This window comes from Oncorhynchus masou, chromosome 17, assembly GCF_036934945.1.
Source record: "Oncorhynchus masou masou isolate Uvic2021 chromosome 17, UVic_Omas_1.1, whole genome shotgun sequence".
NCBI lineage: Eukaryota > Metazoa > Chordata > Actinopteri > Salmoniformes > Salmonidae > Oncorhynchus > Oncorhynchus masou.
Window position 1 is genome coordinate 13,105,741 of NC_088228.1, and position 10,115 is coordinate 13,115,855.

Consider the following 10,115-nt stretch of genomic DNA (forward strand, 5'->3'; position numbering starts at 1 on the left):
GGCTCAGAGAAGCACTGCAAACTGTACTGCTGGGAATGCCTATTATTTGCAAGTGATCGATTTGGTGTTTGGAGTCACACTGGCTTTGCAAACCTGAGTTGTCTAACCAAGGCAGCAACGAGACACCAAAGTACGGCTGGGCACTTACAAACAATGGTGCTTTTGAAAACTTTTGGGGACACCCGAGTGGATCTACAGCTCAACGAACAAGCGCGCAGGGCAACAAAGCTGCACAATGAAAAGGTATTGTACTCTTCCCCTGCAATTCTCTGAATAAAAATGTCAATTTCAAGGTGACGCAACGCCTGGTTATACTGTGTTTCTGTCTAAATGTATAGTGTCTAGAGCCATGGCATCATAATGATGGTAATAAGAGGTGGATTAATTCGGGTGGGACTGTGTAGGACTTTACTGAAGGCCCAGGCCCCAGAACCACGGCACGCTACTGGATTAATCACACCAGAGAACTCGTTTCCACTTCTCCAGAGTACAATGGTGGCGAGCTTTACACCACTCCAGCCGACGCTTGGCATTGCGCATGTTGATCTTACACTTGTGTGGGAGGGCCAAGAGACCAGAGGTAGTGGAACGGAGTGCTCGGGTTGGGATGTCTTGAAGTCTGTCTGGTTAGGGTCAAGAAAATCGTTCTGAGACAGATAGCGAGAGAGTTGGTCAGAAACAGCACACTCAAGTGTTGTGGTCACCCTAATTCCACATTTGGAAACATTACTACTGCAACATGTTAACGTTTTTTCACGTGAGGAGAATAACATTATTTCAACCCCACATGTTAATCTGCAATTCTACATGTGAAAGTGAGATTTTCACACGTGGAGTTTTGTTATAATGGAAATTGCAAATTAGATTTTCACATGTGGAATTACAAGTTCATGTGAAAAAAAATACATGTAAAAACATCTAATTTGCAGTTTCACGTGAAAATCTCACTTTCATATGGGGAATTGCATATCCGATGTTCACATGTGAACATTCTTAACATGTGAAACCTCAAATGTTACATGTGAAACTGCAATTCACGTGAGGTGAAAACGTATTATTCTTTAATAAATGTGAAAATATGGTTTCATGTGTGAAATTGAAGCTCCACATGTGTAAACAGCTATTTTACATGTGTTTTTTTAATGAGCCTGCTGTTCCTATAGTAATCTCTGAGCATTCCTTGTGCATGCAGTGACCATGCATTCCTACGTCACTGACTGGTTGCTTTGCACGTGTGGGAGGTATGTCAAACAGGAGGGGAGGAGGAGGGGAGAGAACGTGAAGGCAGGAGTGGAGGGGGTAGTGGAATTTGAGGAGAGGCACATGTAATCAGTAGACCAGGCAGCTGAGGGGGAAGTCTGCTTGGGAACTGGGAGAAAGGTCATGTTTACTACTAAGCAAGGAGCTCTCTTTTGTTCCGGGCAGGTCAGACTAGGGCACAAGATTAACTCTGTATCTTTCTTAGGTTTACAACTACTGATAAACCCATTTCACAATAAGACCCCTTTATTTGCAAACATTCAGCATTCACAGACCTGGAGAGCTGGGTGATTCTGCCACTTCGGGCACTTTGGCCCGGCAAGCTTTCAGAAATTAAAATGTATTGAAACACCATTTTACCAGTATTATAATCGTCTTTGATTTGTCTAGAAATAATATCTGATAATGGATGCGATCGTACTATTCAGGAATTTATATATTTTCGTCATTTTTCTCAGACAGCCATAGACAAATGTAATTTCCATCACATCATTAAACATCAATTGTTGTTGAAAATGAAATTATCACATTTCTTATACATTTGTACATTAACTTGCATTGAATATTATTTTAAGTGCTTTTTAAGATTTTCCTAAAATTAATAATTCAACACAACGCCTGAATGTATAAACTTGCCTTTGTGACAGCTGAATTTTTTATTTATCATTAAAAAAATAAGATATTTCCACCCAACCTTTTTGTGAGATTATGATAACAACCATATGATTTCCCTATGTAAAACAAATCAATCAATGTAAATTATACATAATATACTAATTTACCTAAAAATATGTGTGTGGTGGAAATGACAAGGTGTGGTGGAAATGACATCTATGTAAAATGAAAACAATATTTTATTGCAAACATTTTGAACAACAACCATTGTAGAACATTTAATTAATTTAAGAAAAAGTACGTTTCCAAAATTGGCCAGAGTTCAAGGAAGTAGGCCAGTGTTTTTGAGAGATGAGCCCAGATTGCAGAGGGGTCATCCGTATAGAAGAACTCAGTGAGCAAACATGAAACAGTATCATTTGTGGTATGTCCAACACATGTGTGGAGGGTCACCTGCATGTGAGAATCACCAAAGTGAACTGCCTGGATTTCACTGGTGTATTTACACAGGTAGTTTTCTCAGTTTCTCAACTTTGGTTTTAGAAGTGTGGGGGGGGGGGAATAAATATTATAATTTATTTTATCCAGTCGGATAAACACTCTAAACAGCCTACTCGACCGCTCGGAGGTGTCTGCATGGTCCTAAAGCACACCGTTGCCTCATTTTGTATCACATTCAAATTATAAAACTGGAGGGGACTAAAATGCAATTTCAGAATGTGAGGGGGACATGTCCCCCCCGTCCTCAGTGAAAGTTGCGCCCCTGAGTTCTCTGCAAAGTCAATATGCATGATGATCTCCTCTTTCTGCAGATTCCCTTTTAATTCTCTCAGTTTGGAGTATTGGTGTCGAATGTTGTACACGTGTTTCCCCAACTTCTCTTTCAATCCTTTGGAGAAGTCCTCCAGTAGAATCTGCAGTGAGCCACACACCTTTTCTTATACCGTCAAATGTACAGTGAACTTCTCCATGTTTCCCTCTTTGTTTTTCCTTCTCTCTCTTCAGATTAGTTTTTCCACTCAAACCACAATGTCTGCTCACCAGTATCAAAGTCAGATGTTTATGCTCTTTGGCTTGGCAAAGGGAGAACTCTGTGTACATGCACTCTTTCTTCAGGTTCTCACAGCACAAAGACTCAATAAGGTTGTCATTGTTGCTGCAGCTGATCACTTTGTGATACTGTAGTTTGTCCACCATGCACTGGAGGTTGGCGTGGGTTTTGCAGAGGCATGTGTCCCTATCCTGGACTGTTGGCTTGACAACCCAAAAATACGTCTTTTAAAGAATTCATAGTAGGACTTTTTAATCTCTGAATATTCCCTCTTAAAATCCTGATAAAGGTTCTGAAGGTTCCATTCAACAAGCGCTTCTGCTTTTTTTTCTTGTTCCTCATTAGTGTGTCCTTTTCCCCTGTTGTTGCTCTACTGTTGACATCACATTCATAGAATTTAGTGATTTTCTCTTCTGTGTCTGTGCTAATTATGTTACACTGCTTTTTCCTGGAGTATTGAAGACTAGTTATCCTGTTTTCATTTTCCCTCAACGATTTTACTGAAAATCCAAATTCTCTGTTTGCAGCTTTGACCAGGCCGTACTTTCTCAGGATGTTGCCTCTGAGCATTTTTGAAGCCACTTGTTTGTCCTTGGCACTGTGCATTTTTTCATACTTTTGTTTTAACTCTGCAATGATGACATTTTGAAACAACAAACCCTTCTCAAGTTCTTTGGAGTTCCCTTCATTTTCTGTTTTGTCTTTGTCTTTGGGAAATCTTGTCTATCCATTTTATTCATCAGTTGATCATATCTTTTTTGTATTTCTCAGTTTTCTGTTAAGCTTTATTTGACATTTGTCATGCAAAGATATGTATGTTTTTGAGTGACCTCTTCCAACCTTTTTCCTTCCAGCAAGTATTAGACTTTTCATTCCTGTTGCAGACCATGAGGAAGGGGTATCAGGGTGTGCATCAGGGGCAGGTAAGTTAGGGGCAGGTATGATGGCCTCATGTTCTGGCTGCAAGTCATCTGGTGACCGAGGTGGTGTCACTTATGACTGAGGTGGTGTCACTGAGATATCACTTCTCTCTTCTCTTTTTTCTTCCAGTATCTCTCCCTGTCTTTTTGCAGATGTTTCTGGTATCGTATAGGATCATTATATCACTAAGTAAAAAGTAATAACATAATGGATTTTTGTAATTTTCAATGGTCTGTCATTTCCATCACAGTTAAGTTTGTGATGGAAATGACTGTGGTGGAAATGACGCTTCTGCTGTTTTTGTAGAAAAATGACAGACTGCTTCGAATGCTTTGGCCAGTATTACAGCTAGCATATGATTTACACTAAATACATCAAATATATTTTAAAAATCTAAATTCTACCACAAATTAAAGAAATTGTAGCCTGTTTGGAAATGACTACCAATAAAATGTGCCCTCAGTGGTGGAAATGACACCACTACCAAAAGACAGGTATATTTTGTGTAAATAGCCATATAAAGGGCATACTCACAATAAATATTGATATAGATTGTATTTAATTGACTCTTTCTCTAGGAGATAACATCACATAATGTGTAATTATGTTTTCTCATAGAAAAACATAGTAGAAGCTCATAAGTCTGAGTCAGGGACAAGGGCAAAACAGTGAAATTGAGGTATACAATCTGAAAGGTAGTTAAAATACTTGGGGTGGCAGGGTAGCCTAGTGGTCAGAGCATTGGACTAGTAACCGAAAGGTTCCCCGAGCTGACAAGGTACAAATCTGTCTTTCTGCCCCTGAACAGGCAGTTAACCCACTGTTCCTAGGCCATCATTGAAAATAAGAATTTGTTCTTAACTGACTTGCCTAGTAAAATAAAAATATAGAGGTGTTGAACAAAAATATGGGGTGAATGTAGTGTGAACTTAACATATAAAAACATGTTTTTTTAAATAAAATCCCCAAAATTGACCCCGAGGACATCGAAGTTCCTGTAGTTGCAGAATTAACCAGCTACAATGAAGAAGCCAATGATAGAGAACCCAGATAGGGAAACTAGACGTATCCCGATTCCTGAACATCTGACCTAGTTATTAAGTGAAAGATAAACATGTTATGCAATTATGTCCCTACAGAACAATATTATAAAAACAGTCATATTTGCCTACTTCTGCTTGGGCCCACCAAACCCTCACTTCCATATATACATGTGTGAATTCCCTCAGTAGAAAACAAGTGGAGTTGTCAGAGGCAGAGAGGACTTTTGCCCCATAGCTCACAAACAAGTTCTATGTTGGCTGCTGGCCGACATAACAGTTTGAAGTTCAAGGCTTTGGAGATATGAAACTGGAGGCTCTTATTCTAGTTGAATGAGTCATTTATAAATAGGATATTTGTGCCAGCGAAGGGGAAAGGCCAAGGCAGTGTTAGAACACAGACCTTGGTGACGTGTACTGATACTGACTATCTGAGGTACGGAGTCTGGACAAAAGAGTTTGTGAACCGTGTTGTGTTTTTGTCTTTATTTTGATCTCTCTCTCTCTCTCGGTGAGTTCTGGCTTGGTCTTGAGAAGATACGCGCCGTGGTCAAAGATGCAGACTACATCCTCAAGGTTAAGTTCTCCGACTGGAGGGGTGATTCTGAGACCATCCAGTACCCCATCCGTCTGAGTGGGAAGGAGAGCCACTATGCCCTCCACATCCAAGACACCTCCAACAGCAACCTGGAGAGCGCCCTGGCTACCGAGGCCTCCGGCCTGCACTTCTCCACCCGCAACAAAGACAATGACCAGAACAATGACACCAACTGCGCCAAACACCTCTCTGGTACGTCTCCTCTTTTTCAAAGTTCAAAGTTACTATTTTGCTGAATTCTATCTAAGATTTATTTAGTCTACGATTTAAGATTTATTTAGTCTAAGGTTTATCTCTCTATGACTCAAATTGGGAATGTAGCAGCCAATCTAACCAGATGTTTGTTCTCTTTCTCCAGGTGGCTGGTGGTTCAGCAACTGTGGACGTTCCAACCTGAACGGCCGCTACTTCATGAGCCCTCCTCCCAAGCAGAGGCATCAGAGGAAGCAGGGGGTCTTCTGGAAGACCTGGCGTGGCCACTACTATCCCCTGAAGACCACCGTCATGATGATCGCCCCCGCTGTGATCGAGAACAAGTCATAGAGGAAAGACGCTCAGCATTCTAACACATTTTCTCCTCTTGAACTGAAACACTGTTAGAGGTGGTTGTCCGATGACTTGGGTAAGCTACCCAGTCAGTCCTGGCTTCACCCAGTGAGACTTCCAACAAAGACAAGGCCATTATAAAACACTCAATAACTCATACTTGAATGGGCTCCATGTTTCCAATTCTGTTTTTCAAAAGTGTTAAAGTCTCTCAGCTAGAGACAAAACCAAACAATGTTTAAAAAGTTAAGAAGTACATGAACATGTGAATCGAGCAGTGAAAAGTTAGAAAGAGTGTTTCACCAAAGCTGTGGTATGAGCTCACTCTTAATCACTGTTTAAAGCAACGCTCAGCCTTGGGACTAATGAATGGAACAGAATGAGGTGAGTTCAAACATGTTTTGTGTCGCAAGAAACCAAGCATTTTCCACATGCTAAGACCCATCTGACGGAGGTTTCTGAATGGTAAGAGCTCTCCCAGAGGTTGAATGCTGCCCTCGTTGGCTCGAACCAGCCAATAAAAATAATTTAAAGAAAAATACTTTCACTGTCTGATCTCATATTAAACACACTGATGCAGCGAGAGAAGCAATTCAGAAGTAGGCCAAAGGCCAAAATGGAGTAACATTCAAATGAACATAGCAGCCAACTCGAAGAAAAAAAACAGTAAAATTAACATAGTATTCAACTCAAAAACAGTCAAATTAACATCCCAGTGGACACAAACTGGTTTACTCAACTTTTGTTTCAACTTAGTTCTCAACGTATTGTGACATGGAATCTACGTGGAAAATACATTGGATTTGAAAAAGTCAACTGTTGTTTTGAGGGTGAAATTTTAACGACAGTATTATCTTTTCTCGGTAACCAAATTTAAACCAAGCCAAACCTTGTATAAAATATGTTGAATTTGTACCTTTAAAACAGATCCTCAGAACTTCTATGTTATATCCACTAATCCAAAATAAAAACTATAGGCTGGACAGCACCTCCTACTGGGTGATTGATCTATAGCTACCCTTTAGTCTCCCACCCAGGGTTTTAACCAAGCCCTGCCGAGCTATGATATTTCTCACTGACTATTACCAATGTGCTATTGTGAGAATGACTGTTAAAATTTCCACTTAAAAGTGAAATAGATTCACTGTTGCCATCAAAGTCATTCCAAAGGGTAGGTTTAACCGAGTAAATGAAACGTGACTATACTATATCACTCATATATTTAGGATTTGCAAATTCATCAATGCTGAGTTGAGTTTGTTTGTGAACGCAACCAAATATCAACATTTGAAGTATATGTATCTTCTGCTTGGATAGTTCCATTTTTGCCACTGACGAAGTCTGGCTTTAATTCCAGTTCGTCTATTAATTGATATATTGGATTCACGTCTCCATCTCAACCAAAGATCTAAATTAAAGATTAGGACTAAATCAACCTTTATTAAAAGTGCTTTTAAAGTTTGATTTGATTTAGTCCTATTCTTTAACTTCTTTAACTTTTTGTTTGAGATGGAGACGTGAATCGCACATATCAATTATTAATTTGATTGCTAGATTTTTGGGGAAAGAAAACTATTTTCACTTTGTCATTATGGGATATTGTGTGTAGATTGATGAGGAAAACATGTAATTTAATCCTTTTTAGAATAAGGCAGTAACGTAACAAAATGTAGAAAAAGTTGAGGGGTCTGAATACTTTCCAAATGCACTGTGTGTCTGTTTGAAGTGTATGCAAATAGTTTACACAAGTGGTTAGGCCTTTTCAACACACAAATGTGTCATTAAAAGACATCTACAGCATCTGGTGTCACAGGAAGTCCAAGAAGATCATCAAGGACCTAAGCTACCTGAGCCACGACCTGTTCACCCTGCTACTATGCAGAACGCGAGGTCAGTGCAGGTGCATCAAAGCTGGGACCAAGAGACTGAAAGACAGTTTCTATCTCAAGGCCAACAGACAGTTAGTCACCACTAGCCGGCCTCCACCCACTACTTTAGTCACTGTCACTAGACAGTTACCACCCGTGTACTCTTCCATGAACCTTAGTGGCTGCTGCCCTATGTACGTAGTCATGGAACACTGATCACTTTAATAATGGAACACTGGTCACTTTAATAATGGAACACTGGTCACTTTAATAATGGAACACTGGTCACTTTAATAATGGAACACTGGTCACTTTAATAATGGAACACTGGTCACTTTAAATTACGTTTGCATACTGTTTTACCCACTTCACATGTATATACTGTATTCTAGTCAAGGCCTAACCAATTTAACTATTGAGGTACATATACTACATATTCTATTCATATACTGTCCATATTGTCTATACATCCCATCACTCACACACATATATATACACACACTGGGGCCAAGCTTCCTGCCATCCAGGACCTATATACGAGGCGGTGTCAGAGGAAGGCCCAACAAATTGTCAAAGAGTCCAGTCACCCAAGTCCTGGACTGTTCCCTCTGCTACCACACGGCAAGCAGTACCGGAGCGTCAAGACTAGGTCCGAAAGGCTCCTTAACAGCTTCTACCTCCAAGCCATAAGACTGCTGAACAATGAATCAAATGAATCAAATTTCTATATTTCTTAATTCCCTTCTTTTACTTTTTAGATTTGTGTGTATTGTTGTGTATTGTTAGATATTACTGCACTGTTGGAGCTGGGAACACAAGCATTTCGCTACACCCACAATAACATCTACTAAATACGTGTATGCGAACAATACAATTTGATTTGATAAAAGACTATCATTCATGTTGTTGACATTAGTTCTGTGTGTGCAGTTCAGGGCAAGACCTTCTGCTTTGTTTCGAACCAGCTGCAGCTTTGCTAGGTCTTTCTAGAGCACAGAACATATTTTTAATGTGTAGAGGTGTGAGAATTATACTTAAAACAAAAAAAAATCAATTTTGAATTCAGGCTGTAACATAATTTTGTTGATATAAGTCCAGGGGTATGAATACTTTCTGCATCCACTGTTTCTGTTTGATGTCGTATAGTATGGCTGAGTAAGGGTTCTTCCATTTAATTGTATTGACCGGAAATTTGCTGATACAACTGAGTTCGAACATGATTATCAAATCAATGTGTGCTATTTGTCCCCATTTCAATGATTTGCATATTACCAAGTTATATATTTCTTCATGTTATCAAGCCTTCAGTACTGAAGCCAATCCATCATGGTGAAAAGTAATGACACGCCCTGGCTCTTGATTTGCATTCCCCATTTTTCCACCACAGCGACGAAACATAATATTTCACCAATTCACTTTACAGGAATACCTGAGGGATGCAAACTCTCTCTAGGCAGGCCAGGGTTGAGACTGAGCCAAGTGTTAAAGCAGCAGTTACCTGGAGGCACCATGCACGTGGACCTCTCATATTCCCCAGAATTAGAAGTCATCTTACAGCGAGCTTGGTCCAGCTTACTCACACCAAGGAATCTGGTCAGGCTTACTGCTAATGTGTTTCAGAACACCTTCAGAGAGAGTGAAGGACAGGAAGGAACATCCAATGTTCTACTGTTTGTGATCGACCTATATCAAATGCTCAGTTTTCCTTATTCAATCTTGTTCTGAGGGCGAATGACATACTGCCTCGGTGCCTGTGTGATTTGAGCCAATTGATCATTATCTTCCTGTGACACTCAGGCTATTATGCTGACTTTGAAGGGCCATAATTCACTTTCTGTAGGGTCTACACACACATGGAAAAGACAGTGAGGTGCATTTTTCAGAGGATGTCAAATGAAATATGTTGTGGTTTTTATCAATTTAAGGTAGCCAAAGGGTAAACGGTTACTTTGATTTGATATTTTAAAAAATGATACAATTCAACGTCACTAATAAAGGTTGAGTTCCCATTCCCAGCTGCATCACTAACGTGCTCAAAATGGCTACTAAAAGCCTCATGCAGCAGAGCCTACAGAGGCTCCTCGGTAACATCAATCACTTCCAAGCACACTTGCTTCCAGCGAACTCCTCTATGAAATGGCAGCATCACATCGTTGGTATCCATGGCAACCGTTCCCCGCAGGGAATGTGGATAGCGTAGAGCAGAGCAATGTATT

At 40.0% G+C, this 10,115-nt stretch overlaps 1 long non-coding RNA gene across 1 annotated transcript; it reads left to right on the forward strand.

The window, feature by feature from the left end:
• Positions 1–5,106: 5,106 nt before the first annotated feature.
• Positions 5,107–6,570, forward strand: LOC135558521 (uncharacterized). Its single transcript, XR_010458371.1, has 2 exons — positions 5,107–5,677; positions 5,844–6,570. It is a non-coding gene; the product is annotated as an uncharacterized LOC135558521 (long non-coding RNA).
• Positions 6,571–10,115: the final 3,545 nt, after the last annotated feature.